The sequence below is a fragment of the Anopheles funestus genome, chromosome 2RL (assembly GCF_943734845.2).
Source record: "Anopheles funestus chromosome 2RL, idAnoFuneDA-416_04, whole genome shotgun sequence".
NCBI lineage: Eukaryota > Metazoa > Arthropoda > Insecta > Diptera > Culicidae > Anopheles > Anopheles funestus.
In genome coordinates this window covers 32294479-32316959 of record NC_064598.1, presented here as the reverse complement: position 1 = coordinate 32316959, position 22481 = coordinate 32294479, and the positions used below count along the sequence as shown (strand labels likewise).

Sequence of the window (22481 nt, the reverse complement as noted above, 5' to 3'; positions counted from 1 at the left end):
TGCTAAACGGTTCCTATTTCTCACCACACCTGGCATCGCACGCTCCGGGCTGTAGGACACACTATGGTTGTGCCCGGCGGGACTACCCGGCTGATGATCTCTGGGGAGCGTGTCCAAAGAAAGCATAGAAACTCTGTCAAACAGATGAACGAACAAAAGCGTTCACTCTAAATATTCCAAACCATCATCGCCGTCCGTGTTACATGGCTGCCCTTTGGGAAAGGGGACGGGATCATCCTTAGTAGCCACATTCGGGAAAGTTGGACGGGTGTGTCCATGTGTGTATCTTTCGCTTAATCCAACATTTATTTAGGGTTTGTATGGGTGGGCTATGGCTGACGCTGTACGGAGGATATGGTTTGCTTAAAGCGAAATCAACCCAAATCAACGGTTCTGTCAGTTAGCTAAATCCCTTCTGTTGGCGCTATTTCACCTATGAATGAAAGGGTGTGCATTTTTCTTTCATTTACTGAAAAAAGGAAATGAAGTATCCGAGTCCGAATGTAACTCTATCTCTCTCTGTGTTCCTGGATAACCAGGGCTGCGTCTTGGAACGGGGTTTTTGGTCGAACGAACACCAAAATGCTTTAAAACATTGATTTGTGTAACGTTTTCGTGTTTGAATCATGATCGGCCACAAGAACGATAACCAAACGGTGCGTACCATGACATGGTTCATCGTTTCGTATTCGACTTCGGACAGAGCTGTCGAAAATTGGAGCTTTGTTTATCATTAGAAAAAGGGTGTTGGCGATGGTCAGTAGAAGATAGAGCTCGTCGATTTTGTTTATAGTGGCTTTAAAGAAGGGACGAATCAAAGAAACACCATCATTAAAGGTGTTTTCAATTTTTGAATTCTAAATATTGAAAGTTGCACTAATAAACATTGCTAAATTTTAAATTTTATTACAAATATTACATCCTGTAAAATACCCAACATAAAGCAAAATATTAATTCACATTTGTATACTTAAAAACTAGTGACCGAAGAGGGAGGGATTTAATCTTAGCTCCGAATTAATCCGGACTCAACCCCGGAGTAATTCGGAGTCAACCCCGGAGGAGTAAACTCCGGATTTTCCTGCAGTGAATCTCGTATTTTCCCGGAGTGTACTCCGAATTTTTTATGTCGGAGTTGCGGATCCACTCCGGAGTTCTTACCACTAAAAAAAACCATGGCAATGTAAAAGAACGTTTTTAAGCAATGTCGTTTTATAAGCCATGCTTGTTAAAGATTTTTTTTTGTTGCACAATCTATCCAAAATCCATCGAATCTTTGCAATGGCGTTTCGTAACACATTATCACCGCTATCAGTCAAGGATTACAGATTTAGCATAGGATAATCGAACGTACACGAACTTAGCACCGGTACAACCTTTTCATCGGTGGGAATATTTTTTATGTCCATTCTTCTTTCGTTTAAGCTGGTTTTGAATCATTGCATCAAAGACAAAAAGACAACGAAAACACAAGTAAAAAAACCATTTCACAATGTAAACCACGTATCGCTGACGACAGTGGCAGGGTATTGGAAAACGGGCTTCAATTTTACGTTCCCAAGGGTTGGGATTGGCGTCTCGTGACGTGAAACGATCGCGCGCTGACCTACGGACTATGCACTGTCAGCTGATGGAACATTAAATCGAGAACGCTCGACTCATCAGAATTGGTTTCAGACTTTTTTTACGATTTGCACCAATCATGAGATGAATATTGATCATCACCACAGATCGCCTTCCGTGTGGTGTATCAGCAGAAGGAAAAGAGTTAAAAATCGCCCTTCCACATGATTTGTTCTGGTTACCCGCCGTAAATCCGGCCGCTGGACGAGTTGCCCGAATGTCTCGTTCTAGTTTATTTATTTCGCTGCTCATCTTTATGCATGGGCATCGTCATCATGCCTGACCTTCCGGAGGGCTGAATCGGAACAGTTACCTCATTCCCGGAGCACACCCTGAGTATGTCGTGGTAGGTAATGGCTGACAGTCATGAATATTAACACATCGCGTAATAACGCGGGAACAGAAGAGAGAGAGAGAGGGCCTTTGGCTGTGTTCGATATCGAGGCAGTCGATTTGCGTTGTAGTATGGTGTTCCAGGGAAAATGTAAAAATGCTGATAGATTCGTTTGCCTATCCACAAGATTCGATTTTTTTCAACGGTGAAGCTGCATGATTTAAAATGTTCATGTTACATAACTTGTAATTCGCATTGTATAAAATAGCAACTACCTTATATAAAATGTGACTATTTAAAAAAAAGTTTTTATCTACAAAAATTAAAGTACAAGCCCTTGTTAATCAACACATTCTAATTAAATACCTATTTTCCCAACTTTTAGTTATTTCATCCCTATGAAATAAATTAAAATACTTTGTTGAGCAGTAACAGAAAACCAATATAATTTGTACAGTTAAGAAAAAATTATCTCACAATTAACCTCATTAACGTCTCATACATCCACCCCTTACGTGAAATCTTGTAGCAATCCTCTAACAGTTAATTTGCTACAAAGACGTGTGACGAAACTTTAATCCGATTCGAGAAATACAACCGTACGTTTAGTGTCACAAACGTCACTTCAATAAAACTTCATGACACTTGGAAACGATTTTCCGCAAAACGTTGTCGGTTAGTTTGAAATCGAGGAACAAGCCACAAAGCTTGGGAAGAGTTCAGTAATGGAGCAGCATCATTGCAATAGTTCCAAAGTTTGTTAAGTTGTTCAAAGTAATTAAGCTAATAATTAAGTTAATTAGTAAAATTCCCAACTAAATGCTTAATTACGCTCCATCCTCCAATTGGTTCAAATTAAGGTTGTAAATAGCTTAGAGTTCTATTGCATTTGGATAAGCATAATTTTGGTGGTTGTAAATGTTAACACTTTCCATTCAACAACAAGTTAACATTTGTGAGAATTTTGGAATTAACACTCACTATTACATAAAGTTTTGTTTTTTGTAAAAGGATATATGCGCAAGTATATTTTAATTGTTTTATTTGTATTTAAATAACATGATGCAGCATTAGCATTAAAAATTAAACATGATTAAATTAAGATTAACACTAGAACTATCAAGCGTTTTAAGCTTTTTTCGTTCGTGGTTAATTTTTTAACAATTTCGAAGAGTTGGAATATATTTTATTATTTATTGGAGAACGTTAGAAATAGAAAATATATGTAAAACTCATATTTCAATTATCTTAGGATTGTTTAACACCAAAAAATAATGTGATGCAAATGAAGCGTTTCAGTCAAAATGACTGTTCCGGTAGTTCTAGTGTTAAGTTCAAGTTTACTTCTGGACAAGCACAATTGTAATGCAATAGACTTTAATATAATCAATAAGTCGTTCGATCAATTTATACGATATTCCATCAACAGTATTGTGAATGAAAAACATAATTTTATTCCATCCTTCACTTGTGTCCTTTGCTTAATGTTTTGCGCTTACATTTCCAATACAAAACTTCATTGTTTTTCAAACAATAATCAACCCATCGCTACTGCTCAGGGTGACTTCAATTTTCTTTCTTCGTCGGTTTTTGTTTCTAACCCGATAAAACAGGTCAGGCTACCGTTGTTTCTAAGCTGAGAGGAAACTTTCCTTTTATGGCAAACCGCTCATCACATCACACTTTTCAATACTGCTGCTAAATAGCAATGTCGCCTTCGTTCGCCTGTTGTTGTGCTCATCTATTCAAAAAAAAGGATGCAAAGGTAGTGAGTGTACACATCCTACCCCGTACGGCATCGCAAAGCAGAACTTTCGCACAACCGTACGAAGCGACCGACCGATGTGGGCTTAAGCTAAGACTTTACCCGACCATTCAAAAGCGTCTGCAATGGTTGAGAGCTTTCTCTTTGACAAATGAATTTTGAGCCCCCGGTTCGAAAAGCGAGAAACACTGAGGACGGATTGAGGCTCCAACGATTCAACGTCACAGAAGCAGAACCAAGCACGGGGAACCGCTGCGCATTCAGTGGTGGACGTGTTTTCCATGAAACCAGTCCCCCTGCAGGAAATCCTGTTTTACAAACGTCCCGACAGCTAAGTCAACTCTGCAAAACCCACTGCCTTCTTTGCATAGAAATTGTTGCAAGGAAAAAAATGGCAAGAAAGCTGCAATCTCCGACAGGTGGCTGTTAGATAACGATGTCTAGGAACAGACGACGGAGCAGCCGGAAAACGTCCTACATACTTGAACCTATTCTTCATCATCGCCGGCGGTGGTTTCCATTCACAGATACAAAAAAATATATCCATCCTTGATGGTTGGTTTCTATTTCGTCATTTGTAAATCATTTCCACCCACCAGACAAATGAAACGGCCTGTTGGTAAGCTGTTCGGAACGAAGCATCAAAAGGTAGAGAAGAAGGGATGGTATCTATTTATTTAGTACTGGAAGCGGAGCCTATTAACAGCTACTGAACACATTTGTAAAAGCGGCGTGATTTTTAACCTAGCAAACAGGATGAAATGTATCACTTAATAGAAGATTCTTTGAAATAACCACTTTCCACTATGCTTTATACAAGCAGAATTTCACTTATATTACAAGCAACATATCAAGCAAAAAAATTGCAAGGTGATCTAAAGTTACCTTCTAATTTCTAATAATTTTGCATTTGGACTTCTTTTTTGACTTTGCCCAATTGTATGCTTACAGGGAAATAAAAATGATAGGGTGCGTAGAGCCCACTTTAGGGAAACGCGCAAGTGAATATGAAAGACACGAGATTGATATGGAAACACCCAACATCGTTGAAGTATCGTGTGCCATTGATATGGAATGTCAAATGAGCAGGCTGTTTACTTACGGGAGAATTGAAGAGTTCAGATATAATTTTTTTAACAAAATTTTAAACAAATGATTTACAAAATGTGAATTCAAAATTATTGTTAACAATAATAAATCACAAACAGCGTACTTTTCATGAAAATTGAGATGAAAATTTAAATAATTATCAGCGTAACGAAGAAAAACATAACAACAACAATCGTATGAATCTGACATTCCATATCAATGGCACACAGAACTATATCAATTTTGGCATTTTCACTAACGTATTCTAACTTATTTCATATTCACTTGCGCGATTCCCTAAAGTGGGCTCGCCGCACCCTATCATTTGCGTTTTCATGTATAGCAAAAAGATCGTATCATTGTATTATCAAGTTCATCTTATTAAGACTATTTCATCACTAAATTATTTCCAATTTTGATTTTAAAATATATTCAACACATGGCAAAAATCACTATTAGTATCGGGAATTTTTTTGAACAAATCATTGATCACATCAATTAGCACATATTTGAAATGAATTGCATTCCCACTGCTTTCAATCTCGTGCTGCATTTTCTCACAGCAAACAGAAAGGAAAATTCCTTTCATTGAATTGTTTTTTTTTTCTCTGACGAAAAAAAAATATACAAACAAAATTCCTGTACAACTTTGCCCCACAATCCGCTTATAACGGAGTACGCTTTCAAAGTCAGCTTTCGCCAGTCGTTCGATGCGGGTGCAATGATGCGTGATTCCTTTTAACAAAAAAAAAGAAAAGCCAACTTCCTTCTATACAGCACCTTCCAAACCGAAGCACACGAACGGATGGCACAAGGAAACCGGAAAATGGCCGAACGAATTAATGTGGCAATTTGTCTTCGTTTTACTGCCACGGCATCAGCATCGCAGTAGCACCACCATCGAAAGTTAGCGTAGCCTCGGGGTGAATGTTTTCAATTTTCTACGATTTCTGTCTTTTTCTTTTCACGAGTACCAATAAAAGAAAAGCGGAAACACAAGTTCATTCTTTTACTAGCAGCGAAATATTCGCTCCGCAACAAAAGCGATTTAATCTGGTGAAAAATGGTATGAAAAAATTAAAATCTTCTTTCAAATCGATTGTGTTTGTAATTTTGTTTTTTTCGAACGCCACGAGCCAAAAAGTTATCTTTTTTTATTCTAAGACTACAATATCGAGAAAAGGAAGTACCGAAAACGACTTAAATGATGCTTTCATCTACCTTTCATCATTTCTTTGTGGTTCGGCTACAGGTGATCAAATCGATTAAAATCTAGGCCGGATATAGAGTCAACTGCATAAAACGATTTATGATTGGTAATTTTGAGCCTACGTACCGATTGAATGACTAAAAATCATCACTAATTGAGATTCCGATTTGCTAAGAAGCACAGGATTTATCGATTTCGATATCAATTGTTGAATGAATATAAAAGCATCTATAGAACTTACTTGTACAAAAGAGGATGAAAATGGATGGTTTAAGGTGCTTTTGAAAATATGTCTCAAAATGGTTTTTTTTTTTTGGAATTTCCACTCTAAAGGCACCCTAACTAATTGACTTCCGGCGTTATTTTTTTAGGTATAATCACTAGTCCTTAAATTAATCAAACCTTCGTGTGAACCGTATCTCAAATTCTATAAAAACCTTCTTCCCTCAATTATGGAGGCGCGGATGATTCATTTGTATTTTCCAGCACCCCTACCACCCAAACAACATGGCCGATAGAGTCGCATAAAAATAGCCTTCTTAAAGTTTGCCCACACTTTAAGCCCCCTGTTTGCCGAGCACGTACATCCTCGGTGTGCACATCCCGTGTGTTGGCAAAAGAACAACGGAAGTTAAGAAAGAAGTGCCGTACGAATGTGCCATTGACGTTCAGGCTACCACCAACGGGGTAGCACAGTAAGATAGAAATGGGAAACCTCGGTAATACCCCAAAACGTCTACCGTAAGCTCTATGGTTGGCCACCATTTTCACTCCACCAGTGTGGTGTAAATGGAGTTGTACGAAACCACTTCTGACAGTGATAACCGTGGTCGTGGAAAACTCCACCTTCAATCTCAAGGGGGTAGAAGAAACCGAAGCACGCGTGCGGGACGTAGCCGAATGTATAACGAAGCACTTCCGGGACCACCGTTCACGGGGTTTTGAGTCGGCTGGACGAGAAATAAATCATAATTTAATTGAAATTTAATCCTTCACGGCTCTGTAGTGGATCTTCTTTTTTGGGAAGACATGCAACACAAGGGGCAGAGAAATGTGAAAGCCGACAGTGAGCCAAAGTAAAATGGATTCATTACATTTGTGCACAGCAGGGTAATAAATAAATGTGTTATCGAAAAGTGAGAACGAAAGCCTTGAATAATCGGTCTGTAATAAAATTTGCAATATGTTGAATCTTGAAATCGAACTAATGAGTTTGTTATGCTCCATTACTCGCAAGTGTAAAATAGCAAATGATCATTTAAATGTAATATGACAAGATAGATTAAAATAGTAATTTAATTTACTTTAAAATATAAACGAATTTTTAAATTAATAATCAATCATCAATAATAATACAGAAAAATAATCAAGAAAAAATTTAAAAAAAAACAATAATTAATACAAATATTTTATTTTCATGTTGACTCACACCATCGCTCTAACAATCAATTAATGATTTGACTAAAGCTTAATTTTTTCGATCAACACTTTCCTGTTTTGATTTACTCTTTGTTGTACGGAACGCAATAAGTTGTTTTCCAAACAATGTTTTGCTTGCAAATCCACACCAGACACCAATTTCAACCGCCGTACCACAAAGTTCATACCGAACAGCAACAGCAACCGGTAATCGAGTAGATTGAACTGATTGACGCTTTAAGTGTGCCCTTTTGCCACGTTTGAATCATTGAATCCTTTCGCAGCGTGGAAAATCGATAAAACTCGGCAGCGGCACCAGTGCTGGCTGGAGCCCACATACCACACCACTGTGACTTTGCTAACTGTGGTGAGTGTTGTTAAAACACTTTTCAAAAATCAATTTCCGTGAAAGTTGTAAACAATTTTGGCTCACCTGGCGAAACCCATAGAAAGTTCTTCCCCGAGAAACTTTACGTTTTGCTTTAAAACTCCCATTTATTCATGTTAGCGATATCGGAAGGTTGTTTTGCAATTTGATAGATGCAAATGAAATACCACTATTTCAGTGGTGCATAAGTCTATCAATCGATTAGATGCACTTGGGGTCGTTAAATGTTAACTCAGCCTTGCTAACAAAAGGTAACGATGAGTTTGTTCTTTGTGCTCGATATTTTATTGATGTAAATATATTTTTTTATATAAATTTACTAACAAAAGAAAGTTTAATTATGTGACTAAAGGAATGTTAAATAAATTAAGGAAAACACAAAGATTTTCTCATGCACTATCTGCCTTAGGGAGAGTAAATGAAGACTAACAGCAATCACAAAGAAATGCTAAAAATAGCATTTATGCATTAAAGGCGAAAACTTAATCCGTAACCGATTCACAACATGTCCAAATCATCCCTAGGGCAAGACATGTTCCAAGAAAAAAACCCCGTTCACAAATTACCGCCAGTCATGTCATTAAGCCAGCTCACAATCGCTACGCAAGCTGAAACGAAAGATCGACACCCTTCATTTGCCGTCGGTAGATGCTATTTGCGATTCAGTTGTTCACGCGTGTTCTTCTCGGAGGGGCCTATTGTTACCTTCTAGTAGCTCTCATTGTCCGTATCATTGACGTCAGTGAGCGGTGGATTATAGAAGAAAAAAACACAAACAATAATAGAAAATAAAGCGAAATCCTATGGCTGCGTTACCACCGTAAACAACAAGGGTTTGGTACTTTGGATACGGAATTTTTTAGCGGCAAATCCTTCCGCAATCAAAAGTAACGCAACCCGATAGAATGCGAACGTCATCAGACATTGGCGGAAAAGAAATTTACACAATGAAGTCTTATATCAGCATTGTAATTTACAACCATTAGAAGCCTGTTAACATTACCGATGTTATTTTTTTTCCTTCACCTGTACTAGCGTTATTTCCTTATTTTTGTACTAACTCACCTTTGCTTTACTGTTATTAGCTATTACTATTATTACTATTATTAACTAATGTTATCTATTATTAACTAAACTTTAATGTAGAAAATGGACAAAATAGATTATGAAAATCACTTTTTAGAAATATTATTGATAATTCCCACAGCAAGTAACACAGAAAGCTCTATCAAGAGTATTTATTTCCTTTGTCCCAACGCAATTTTGTAGCATGGCAGTTACTCGTTTTCGAGAAAATTGTTCCACAATCCATTAGTGTAGTCTGTTTCTCCTTGAATAAACAGCTTTTTGAAGCTTAGATGCTTTGAACGAAAGCAAAAATGCTTGAACAAACATCAAATGGGTAATCAAAAACTTATTCCAACTTTGCTATTTTCACCTATCTATTATCTCACAGTTGAATATTTCTATGTTCCTTTCTACTTACCGATTGCTTACTGATGAATAAATGTACAGATATGCATGTTCAATTTCCGTTTTTCCATGTCATTATGTTGATTTCGTTTACCTATAATAAAATAGAAAATAATGAGCTTAATAATGTTATAGAGCATTTAACTAAAAATCAGGGCCGAATGATTTTTATATGTACTATAAATTACTATAATGCCTCTGAATTCAAAAGCAACGCACAGTTTAATATTATTGACACTCTTTAATACCTATCGTTAGTGCTACGTTTATGTGCAAAATGTACAAACAACTAGGCGTCTCCATTTCTAATAAACTTCAGCGCCACCATGCGTCTCCATCAAATAGGATATTTTGTTTGTTTTTTGATAATTTTGATTGTAAGTTTAATTAAAATAATCAGCGCAATCACCTTTTTTTCATTTTTGTTTTGAAGCACAAAATTAAATGCTTTTTTTAATGTCGATTAGGAAGCAATGAATGTTTCCATCACTGGGGCACATCACGGTTTAAGTTAGAAAGCTTAAGCTGTAAGCCGGCATCTGTCAGATAATCGAGCAGATATCGAGCAGTGAAAAGGTACCGGGTTGTATCGTTAAGAACAACATAAGGTATTTTTTACTGAACCAAAATATGAGGAAAATAAATTTGAGTTTGAAATCGAGATCTGAATGGTAAACGCAACGGTATTAATCAAAGTAAAGTACTGCATGATGCACAAAAGGTTAGGCTGGATGCTGCTGTTGTATGATAAAGAATGAGAACACCTCTGAAATATACGTAGCAGAAAACAGTAGCATACAGTAGCGCAAAGGTTCGTAGTTTGAAAGTACAGTTTCATGTGTCGTTTCATACCGTTTTAATACATTTAACACCGTTGCGTTTACCATTCAGATACACATTTCAAATCCCATTCGGACCAAACCCCCGGGGCAAGGAATGACTTTCCGGCTACGTGTTAAAAAATAAGTCAATACGACCACGCCGTTCTAACGAAAAAAAATAATAATTTAAATTAATTAATTTTAACAACACATTACATGTTGAAACGTGTTAAATTTATGTGCATTTATGGATATTTGTTGATTTGTTTACATTTTCAGCATATGTGTAACATGGCCTTACCCTGTTTTGAACTGCTTGCAAATTGGTTTGTTTACATATTTGTCGAGCAGCTGATCGAGCTAATCGAGCAGTTTCCATCAGAAAAATTTTCTAATCCATATTTCCTAGGCTGAACTTGTATGTCGATTTGTATGGGGAACTGACAGCGGATAAGCCTCGAAACGTCAAAACGCATACAAAAAAAAGCTTAAGCCGTGATCTGTCCCACTGTTGATCTAACTTATTTATTTTATCTTTGGAAAAGCGTTAGTGGTCAAACAAAACGTGATGAAATTGTTGAAATTTTCCAAAACCAACCGAAAACGGAGCAGCGAAATGGACCTTTATTAAATTATCGTTTATCAAATCCTTCGAACAGCACATGCATGAATGATTGTTATGTGTACTATAAATTGATTGAATTAAAACCCGCATTATATTTAAGATTTAATGTCTCTGGCTTCAAATGCGACGCATAGCTTCATGTTATTTTCTAGTCCATCTGTGACACTTTTTAGCGCGTATTTTTGATGTTACGTTTATGTGTAGAATGTACAAACAACTAGGCGTCTCCATTTGTACTACGCTTCAGCGGCACCATGCGTCTCCATCAAATAGGATTTTTTTTTTGTTTCAGGATAATTTTGATTGTAAGTTCAATTAAAATTAACAACTTTACAGCTTAAAAAAGCTTAATGAACAAAATTTATTTTTTTAAAAACTGTACATTAAAAATGTATTTTATTTGTTAAAACGTTTCTTATTTCAAAAATAAAACTAGATAAGACTCATCCCATTTTACTAACAACATAATCATCATTTTTTTTCTTATTTTAAAGCACACAATTCAATATTTTTTCACACAATATCGATTAAGAAGCAATAAATGTTTCCATCACTGTTGATCTAACTTATTTACTTTAGCTTACCCCTGCATTCAGTAACATAACAAATCAACAAAGACCATCGGAAACGCTAGAAAAGCGTTAGCGGTCAAACAAAACGTGATGGAATTGTTGAAAATTTTCCAAAACCAAACAAAAACTGAGCAGCGAAATGGACCTTTATTAAATTATCCTTTATCAAATCCCTTGAAAAGCACCTAAAACACAACGGAATGTCCATCCGAATGTGAGTCTACTCTGTATGGGGAAAAAAACACTTTCGAGTTTCTTTTTTGTTACAAAAAAACTGCCTTAATATGGGAAGCAATAAAAACTCGTTGTAAAAAAACACTACCACAAACGAATTTGTGGTTTAGTTGTTTTTTTTTTGATTCGGTTGTTTTGTCAAGAGCCGTGAAGCAAAAACATAAAAACTCTGTTTGCGTTCATACCTCAACAATCGTTTAGAAGGCTATGTAAGCCTTTTTTGGTTTGGAGTTTTTTTGTTTCGTTCACAACAACCGTTGAGAAGTTAATTTGAGGATAATTGGTACATAATTTGAAATCATTCAGGATTCCTGTTTATTTTTTTCTTTTATTAGCTGAGGATTGAAATGTCGAAGATGGGATGGGAAAAAGGTAAATTGGATTAATATGGCAGAGGATGATCTTTATTTTTATGATTATTTAGCGAAAGAATTTTCCCTATAATCTACGATGCAAACAGATCACGAATGATAGTTGAATCGATACTCATTCTTCCACTTGTTGACGTTATTATTTTTTTGTGTTTAAGACAAATGGGCTTTTTAATTAATAAAAATTTGTTTGAACGGACAAATATGTTATGGACAATAAATTATGTTCATGATTTTCGAAGAAAATTAATTCAATCAAATCTACGTATACGAAATAAATACAATTTTTCTGTTCTATCGTTTTACATTACAATGTGTTTCAAAACGCTTGAAAGTTGTTTAATTACATGGACAGAACTATAAACTGCCTTTTTGTACACCCGAAACGTAATCTTTGCTCACGCGGCATGTCAACGGTTGATGCTTTAACTTAACTTCTCACAATGCCAAGCTGATGGGTTGTGACACAGGCAGTTTGGTTTTTGTTTTCTTTTAACAGCACAGCAGCAGCATATTCTTTCGCCCGTATACCATTAAACAGAACAAACTGTGTCGAAGTGTGTGGTAGCGGATATGCTATTTACCGTACTCCACACCATCGTAAGCCCAGAGCTTGCAAGCATCAATGCACTCCCGATGAAAGCAAAACAGTGTCGGAAACTTTCACCAATTGTCGATATTACTTAGCGAGAAATGGTATACTACCAACACTACCTTCTCCTCCATCAACTTGACGTCTTTTGCTATGAATAACCATTGCTACCTTTTTTGGCACAAGTGCCATTTCTGCTTACTATCGGGGATAAACTTCCGCGACCTGTGAATCTACGTGCTATCTGAACGTTGAACGTCCGTTTTTTCCTCCACCCCCTTAACCAGAAAAGAAGATATCTCGAAGGAAGACAAAGTTTTTTGCTGCCATCCACATTCTTCTAAACGTCACTCCAAAACTTTAACGTACCATAGGAAGAGCGGTAAGTTTCGTTTCCTTCTGGAAAGCAGCACAAAAGGTAAACATTTTCCCTGAAGCCGCAATAACTTCTAGCCGCTGACCAGTGAAGCAATTTTTGTGCCAAATCCTCAACAACGCAGGTGCGCCTCCACCTGCTATACTCTCTGACACCTTAGGGGAACACAATTTTCGACACTGAATTCTCACAAAGCATCACAAAGAGAACTTGCTGGTGGAATTCATTCGTGCGTTACAATAAAGGAACGAAAATCCAATCCAATGGTATTGAGTCTGAAAACAGCTATCGATCGGAAAGAAAATGGCAATATATGAAGATGTTTCCAAGATGGCCGGTTGTATCGTAAATATCGAAAACAGGTTAAAAATAGCATCGAAAGTCGTTATATAAAAGAATAGAAACTCATACAAAATAGGAAATAAACTGCTGTGAAAAAAAAACATTTCAAAAACAAACAAAACAGTTTCGAAATAGTTCCACGTTATTCCTAATATAGCATTTATTCATCAAACAAACAAATTGTCACTCAAAGCAATTTGGCTCACGTGTACACGGCAAAACTTCATTAGGCAATGTAAAAACGTACTTCTTCATGTGCGGAAGGAAATATATCCATCACAAACTCAATAAGTTAAATTTGATTTGGCCTCTAATTTACTTTAACAGTCAAACTAAGCTTTCACAAGATGTACAGATGGCTCCAAAAAAAAAACACACACACACTTACAAATGCATATGGCAGCAGCTTTTCACGAGAACGAAGATATTCTCCGCGACAAGTAACTAGAAGCGAGTGCCCAACGCAGCATATTTTTCCACCAAATGTCATGCTCTAGCAGACTGAGTAGATTTTCGGTTCGGTTTTCTTATTAGGCTATTCTCATACGTATCTGTAGATCAAATTTAGCCAGCAAGTGTAAAAAATCCAATTTTATGCCCAATTTGATGAGTAAACTCGTGATTGAGTATATGGTATGTAGTATTCGTTTGGAACCGCTCCATTCGACCACGATACGCAACACGCAGCATGATTTATGATTCTTTTAAAATATATGCCAACCATGCGCCATTTTGAACTCCATCTTTTTTCCGCTTCATAATGAAAATAAAGGCTCCTTGTTAATACCTTGGATCCGGCGGGGCGTTGCATCAAGCTTTTTGTGTAGAATGAAGCATAAAACCAAAAATAGACATTGACACATGATGGCAATCACTGGAACCATGTGCAAATCGGTTGCCGATGATCCCTTGCCATTTTTGTGCTACACTTTTTCCGGCATCTTTCGCCAATTATGAACCTTCCAATCACTTACACCGTCAACTCCCGAGCCATGTCATACGCTATCAGCTTTTCTTGTTTGCTTTTATTTTCCTGAAAGCTTACAGACACCAAGTAGCAGAAGGTAGCGCACTGGCAATAGAGTGAAATACACTTGAGCAGAACAAACAACGTTGACGAAGAAGATCATACAGAAGCACGCTTTTCAGCTTTCGGTTTGCTGACATCAAAGTCACAGCGATATGAGAAGCGGCGCGTGCCTTTCACGTACATGCTTCAGCGCTTCGGGGCGTACTCTTTGCTTCCAGCTGCCCGGCGTGTGTGTGTCATGCCTTGCTTTGACCTGAAGTCAAACGGAAAGCCTGCAACAGTGATGTTATCAATACGCGAACAAACATGAAGACAAGCGCAAAAAAATGACTCTTTTCTAGGTTCTCCAAAATGGCTCTTCACCTTTTGCCATGAACAAATTCACAATTATTGCCACAATGATGTGCAATGAAAAGAAAATTCAATTTGAAACGTTTTGTATCACAGATGGATCTCCGTATCATTTCCAAAATAGCTTAATTGCCTCCATAAAAGCAGCTTTCAATGCTTAGGCATTGTTAAACATTTTCGAATACTAAATAGCATACAGTTTAAGTTTTATCGGCAACAGGCAACAACATAAAAAGGCACCACAATACCAACTACATATTGAGCATTAGTCGAAGACACGACACAACACATCCAAAATGGGACGTAATACGATTTAATAATGCTCTCTAAAATGGCTTTTGCGATGATTTTGAAATTTGATTTCATACATTAATTTAACTTTCCATTGGTGTGTCGTCTTCCCGGACCCAGGAAAAATCCGTGCGCCGCACTGCAACCGTATTAATGCTGGAAAAAATATGCTCTGATGCTTCTTGCAGCCCCAAGGCAAGTGGTGGACGGCTGTATATTGTCGTGTTTCGTAACACGATTCCACAGCGCCGTTCACCATTTCTTTCTTTTTTCCCCCGCCAACGCTACTGCCGCCATCGACGGCAAAAGCTCACTGGTGAGGACACAATTTGCTGAAGTATAATATTGCTGAGTAGCATATTTGCAAAAATCTGGTACAAAATTGAACCATGTAGATTGTTTCTTCCTTTTCCTTTTCTTATCGTTCCTTTTTTGTTTCACTATATTTCACTCCTCTGGTGCTTCCTTTTTTTACACGCTCTTCTTCTCGCTTTTAAAGTACTTGTTGATCTGATGTCCATGCTAATGGAGTTGTGCTTGAAAAAAATAATTTTCCTTCTTTCGAACACGTTCCTACACTCAACAACTAATTATGTGAGCATAAATTACTGGCTGGAATGTGATTTTTAGTGCTTTTTAGTGGCTGGCTGCATCCTTATCCGTTATCTTGATCTTGGAAAAGATATTTTGCCTGCTTTTATTACATGGGAAAAATATAAAATGTGATCTGATTTTTAAGTAAGCAAAAAAAACCGAAACACACTGTCATATTCATAAAAAAGGAACGTCTTAGAACCGATGACTTGAAGCATATAAAACACTCGATGATGGTGAAATTTATGTAAATACATTCACAAAACTTTCTCCTTAGCGAGCGGTAACAAAAGTCTTGTCGGCTTGAAGTATTGAAGAAAGCAATTCAACGATGCAGTGCGAAAATAGTGGCTGACTGCTTTGGAATTATTACGCAAAAGCTATTTGCCACCGAGGTTGCATGGAAACAAAGTGAAAAGTTTGTTGTTTTTTTTTTGCACAAAACCTGTTAAACGCTACCAAGGGCGTCACTCGCCGATTGTATGACAAGTTTACAATTTGATTATTCTGCACCATAGCTTCAATTGGCGGTAGAATTCTTGCCCATTTGAATAATAAAAAGGTGTAAGTTTTGTATGTCCTTTTATTTGCTTTTTAAAACACTATTTATTTAAACAGCGAACAACTTCAAATGTATGTGAAATAATATTCCAAAAACAGTGTAAAAATGTTTATTATCGGTTTTATTGTAAACATCCAGAATTTTTTTTTTATTTAAACGTAATATTATTAAAATAAAATTCAAAGATGGTAATACATACATAACATATGTGAAATTGGGTGACGAGAGCGTGTAAGCGACAGTGAGCGTGAGAGTGAGCGCGAGCGTTAGGATGAGTGCGAGCGAGTGGGGAGAAGTTTATCGGCTATCCTGATAAACTGATTTTTTGTGAATTCTAATTTCTTTCTCACATACATGTAAAGAATTAAAAAAAAGTAATAATATGTAAAAGGAAATATTATATTTTGTAAACACCCTGTGCTGGCGTCCTGATGGCAGTTAAAAAGACAATCAGCAGGACGCGAGAAAACAGTGTTCAGCCATCCATCGTGAACTTCGGACCGAATAAAAGTGAACTGTTACTCAAAACCAATTCTTATTCTTCTCATTTGGTGTCAGAAGTGGGATACGATTCCCGGAAGAAACGGTCAGCGCTGTGTGCGCGAATTTAAGCTGTGTGCACTAGAGTAGCTGTGTGCGTTGGGATACTGCGTGTTCCCGGTAAGCGCTGTGTGCGCGAGTTAGTGCTGTGTGCACTAGTGTAGCTGTGTGTGTAGGGATACTGCGTGTTCCCGGTAAGCGCTGTGTGCGCGAGTTAGTGCTGTGTGCACTAGTGTAGCTGTGTGCGTAGGGATACTGCGTGTTCCCGGTAAGCGCTGTGTGCGCGAGTTAGTGCTGTGTGCACTAGTGTAGCTGTGTGCGTAGGGATACTGCGTGTTCCCGGTAAGCGCTGTGTGCGCGAATTAGTGCTGTGTGCACTAGAGTAACTGTGTGCGTTGGGATACTGCGTGTTCCCGTTCAGCGCGGTGTGCGCGAGTTTGTGCTGTGTGCACAAGAGTAGTCGTGCGCGTCAGAATAGTGCTTGTTCCTAGTAAGAGCTGTGTGCGACATATAGAACAATGGATGTATCGAGCAAGATCGCGGAGTTGGTCGAAAATTTCACGCGAACCGGGTTGGTTAAGAAATGTGAAGAGAAAAACCTTGCTACGGCAGGTAACAAAGAAGAGTTAGCGTCACGAATAGCCAACCTGTGTGAAGCGGAGGAGAGGGGTGCTGAACCCACTCTGCTAAACTCGACCACCATGGGCGAATTCGCGGATGCGCAAGCCATGTCAGACGTGTTCAAGCCTGCTATGATTAACTTCAACGATGTTAAAGACGCACTGCCAACATTTACAGGTGATGGCAAAGGACTCGATGTTGCTAAATTTATAGCTGAGTTTGAGGAAAACGCGCTATTGTTGGGTTGGACCGATCTACAGAAGTTGGTGTATGGTAAGCGGCTTCTTGCAGGTCCAGCGAAATTGTTTGTTAGTAGCGCCAGTGGTCTGTGTTCGTGGAACAAACTTAAAAATACGCTTGCGGCCGAATTTCGTGAAGAAACCAAGAGTGTGGATGTCCATGAAGCGATGCGCGGCAGAAGGAAGAAAAAAGAAGAATCGTATATCGAGTACGTGTACGCGATGCAGGCGATTGCGAAGAGAGGGAATATGGACGAAGAGTCCATTTGTGAATACATCGTCCAGGGCATCGACGATGACCCTAGAAACAAAGTATGCTTGATGGGTGCCGCAAATCTGGCAGAACTTAAGATACAATTGAAAAAGTATCAAGCAATGAGATTGCAGCTGCCAAATGCACGTGGCGGAAGAGATAGTGCAACCATTAAAGATGCCGGTAGAAAGTGCTACAAGTGTGGGCAAATGGGGCATTTGGCCAGCACATGCAATACTAAAAGCATTGTACCGAAATGCTACAATTGCGGTTTGCCAGGGCACGAGGCAAGAATGTGCCGAAACGCGTCGCGTCCCAAATGTTTCAGCTGTGGACAAACTGGGCACAAGGCAAACGAGTGCGTAAATAAAACCAAGGTGGCCAATTCAAATTTGATCGTTGACGATCAGGAACCCACGGTGAGCATACAGATCGGCAATTGTGTATTGTACAGTTTATTTGATAGTGGTTGTTATTTCAATCTAATCACAAAAGCAGCCTTTCTCAAGATCGGAGCTCCACCCGTAAAAAACCTGGTCGTGGAATTGCACGGGTTCGGAGGAAAGCGCACTCGTGCAGAAGGGAGAATTTCGACGGACGTGTTCATAAACTCCCAATTTTACAGAGAAGTGCCTTTTTTCATCGTACCCGATGGTACAATGAAATATGAGGTCGTGGTAGGAAGAGAGTCGCTGCAGCTTGTCAATGCTGAAATTACAAAAGATGGAGTAAAGCTGATCCCGCGCGGTGAGCAGAGAGAGACAAGCGGCGCAGATGGTGTTTTTTTGTCTAATTACTTTGAAATGGACAATGATCCGGAAATAATGGTTCCAGAGAAGTATCGTGAAACCATAAAAACATATATCGACAATTATAAAGTGGTTCGTAGTGATAGTAACGAGGAAAACAGTACCGTGAAATTAGAAATTGTGCCCGACGAGAACATCCAACCATTTAGGCATTCACCCGCTCGCTTGGCATATTCGGAAGAAGAAGCGGTGAATAGGCAAGTGGAAGAATGGTTGCAGGAAGGTGTAGTGCGTCCGTCGTGTTCGAATTTCGCTAGTCGCGTAGTAGTAGTAAAGAAAAAGGATGGAACGAATCGAGTGTGCGTAGACTTCAGACAACTGAACACAATGGTCCTAAAGGATGGGTTTCCTATCCCGGTGATCGAAGAGGTGCTGGAAAGGCTACAGACAGCGCAGTGGTTTACTATAATGGACTTAGAAAATGGGTTTTTCCACGTTCCTGTGGAGGAGAATAGTAAAAAATACACTGCGTTTGTCACGAAAAAAGGCCTATACGAATTCAATCGCGCACCTTTTGGGTTCTGTAACTCGCCCGCCGTCTTCATTCGCTATGTGAACGATATATTCAGAATCTTGGTGAACGAAAAGGTGATGGATCTGTACATGGATGACATTGTGATACACGGCGAAACAGACAAAGAGTGTATAGAAAAAACAGAAAGAGTGTTAGCGGTTGCGGCTGCAAGTGGTTTATCTATAAAATGGAAAAAATGTAAATTTATGCAGCGATCAGTGCATTTTCTCGGACACAATGTTTGCCAGGGTACGATTTCACCTGGAGCAGAAAAAACGAAGGCTATTAAACACTTTCCCGTACCTAAAAATGTCAAGGCGGTACAGTCGTTTCTGGGTCTTACGGGATTTTTCCGAAAGTTTGTTAAGAAGTATTCACTCATCGCTAGACCTCTTACCGATCTATTGCAGAAGAATGAAGAATTCCGAATGGGGGAGTGTGAACTCAATGCGTTTGAATCTCTGAAACAGTTGCTAATAACAGAGCCGATACTGAGAATTTATGACAGAAATGCCGAAACAGAAGTGCATACAGATGCGTCCATGAAAGGATTTGGAGCGACAATGTTGCAATGGTTTGATGGGGGACTGCATCCAGTGTATTATTGGAGTAAGAAGACAACAGAGGCAGAAGCTAAGCAACATAGTTATGTGTTGGAGGCAAAGGCGATCTACCTTGCGTTAAAGAAGTTTAGACATTATCTGCTAGGTACAACGTTCAAACTTGTTACAGATTGCAACGCATTTAGACAGACTCTCAAGAAAACGGAAGTTCCCCGAGAGGTGGCGCAGTGGGTACTTTACCTCGAAGAATTCAATTTTGAAGTGGAACATCGTGCGGGTGACAAATTAAAACATGTTGACTGCCTTAGTCGATACCCTCGATTAACAATGACGATAACGTGTGATGTGACGGCTAGGGTTAAAAGAAGTCAACAAAGAGATGAGTCTACAAAAGCTATTTGCGAAATTTTGAAGGACAGACCATATGCGGACTATAAAATGAAAGGTGAAATTTTATACAAGTGTGTTGAAGGACAGGATCTCTTAGTTATTCCACGTGATATGGAAAAACAATTAATATCGGACACTCATAATGAAGGTCATTTTGCATATCATAAAACGGTGCACGCTATTAAACAAAAGTATTTTATACCACATTTGGAGAACAAAGTAAAACAGATCCTCAATAGTTGTGTGAAATGTATCATTCACAATAAGAAGTTGGGACAAAAAGAAGGGTTCCTGTATGCCATCGATAAGGGTGATCAGCCGTTGCAAACCCTTCATCTCGATCACGTAGGGCCAATGGACGCTACGGGAAAACAATACAAGTACGTTTTGACCATGGTCGATGCATTTTCCAAGTTCGTTTGGTTATACCCTACCAAAACTACTGGAGCCGATGAGACGTTGAGGAAGTTGGAGTGCTGGTCGACAATCTTCGGTTATCCGGCTCGTGTTATAACCGATAGGGGCTCAGCTTTCACAGCGAACGTATTTGGTGAATATACTAACCGTCATGGTATACAGCACGTCGTATGCACAACGGGAGTGCCAAGGGGCAACGGACAGGCCGAGAGGGTCAACAGGACTATGTTATCGGTGTTGACAAAGCTGGCGTCAGATGATCCTAGTAAGTGGTTTAAGGTAGTACCGTTGGTGCAGCGAGCATTAAATTCACATGTTCATGTGACAACTAGTAAGTCACCGTTCGAATTAATGTTTGGTACCAGAATGAGAACTTCGGGCGCGGAAGATTTAGTAAAACTTCTAGAACAGGAAGTGTATGAGAACTTCGATGACGAACGACAAAAAATGCGCAAGAAAGCTATTGATGAAATTCATAACGCCCAACAAGTCTATAAAAAACATTACGATTCATCGCGAAAACCCGAAAATGTTTATGCCGTAGGAGATTTAGTTGCGATCAAGAGGACACAATTCGTAGCGGGTCGAAAGTTAGCTAGTGAGTTTCTGGGACCGTATGAAATTGTCAAAGTCAACCGTAGCGGACGGTATAAAGTAAAAAGGGCAGCTAATTGCGAAGGGCCAAATATAACAACGACGAGTTGCGACAATATTAAATTGTGGTCATACGCCGCAAACGAAGAAGCTATGTTATCAGGAGATGAGATGGAATCGATCGATTAAGGTTATAAGTGTATCTTCTAGATTCTTCAGGGGCTGAAGAGCGGTCAGGACGGCCGAATGTAAAGAATTAAAAAAAAGTAATAATATGTAAAAGGAAATATTATATTTTGTAAACACCCTGTGCTGGCGTCCTGATGGCAGTTAAAAAGACAATCAGCAGGACGCGAGAAAACAGTGTTCAGCCATCCATCGTGAACTTCGGACCGAATAAAAGTGAACTGTTACTCAAAACCAATTCTTATTCTTCTCATACATCATACATAATACATACGTGATACGTTGAAAGTCATGTACTACAAACACAGATACAAATCTGACAATATAATTTTTCTCAACAACTGTGTTTACTCTCATATGTCTAAAATGCAATTTCAATTATTTTTAAAACCACGTTTGATGATCCTTATTGATACGCAATATACTCATCTCAAAATACTACCTTTAAGGAAAAAAAACGTTTCTGTGCCCTTCACAAAAAGAAAATGGGACAACGAAAAAACCGAATCGAAAAGATTAATGTATAACCGTTCATCGGTCACTGAAGAGTGATTTGCAAAAAAAAAAAGATGCTCAGAGGACAAAACATCTTTTCAGAATAAAGATCCAAAGCTTGAAGGGTCTAACTGCACGACCCATATAATACCCAACTGGGGACCAGAGTCAACCAAACGTTTGGTTGCAGGCATCGAACATTGATCGGGGAAGGAGAATGATTTTTATTTTTCGGGTCAGTATGCTTTACCGAGATCAGCAAAGGAACGAAAAAGGAATCCCCGATCAAGACCGCCACAGCAAAGAAAAAAAAACGTATCAAGGGAAAACAAATTTAAGCAACCATTATGACACGCATTCCTCCGGTCTCTGTTTTACGAACTTTGAGAAGATCCAGGCGACAGTATTACGGACACTTTGTTTCTTTTTCAATTCTTCAAGGATTTCTTCAATAAAACCACCATACCAAAAAAAGGTAAGGTAATACAAACTCTCAAGGGCTATCGTGCCCAACGGTAAAGTCATCTGACAGCGCCAAAGGCAAAGTAAGAACGGCAGATCGGACGCCGTAACACAACCGTCTTACAGCGGTAACCATACTGCCAAAGACTTTCGAACAGACTTTTTCCCCCCGCGAAAGATCTGCCTCCTAAGAAGGCACAAGGGACCATCGGTACGCGATGGGCCATTTTCGGAAAATGGTGCACCCGGGGAAACCTGGGGGCGTATTACATGTTTCTAATCTTTCGCACCGAACCGGACCGGCATGAAGGGACCGGCACGAAGTCACGTGTCGCC

The 22481-nt window shown here is 38.8% G+C and overlaps 1 protein-coding gene across 13 annotated transcripts in view; it reads right to left on the bottom strand.

Annotated features, from left to right (window-relative positions):
- Positions 1-22481, bottom strand: part of LOC125764280 (uncharacterized) — a 153973-nt gene that overhangs the window by 33424 nt on the left and 98068 nt on the right. For all 13 annotated transcript variants that reach the window (XM_049428350.1, XM_049428355.1, XM_049428354.1 and 10 more), the window contains one exon: positions 9315-9395. The gene's annotated coding sequence lies outside the window, so the exon portion shown is untranslated. The remainder of the gene's footprint in view (positions 1-9314; positions 9396-22481) is intronic.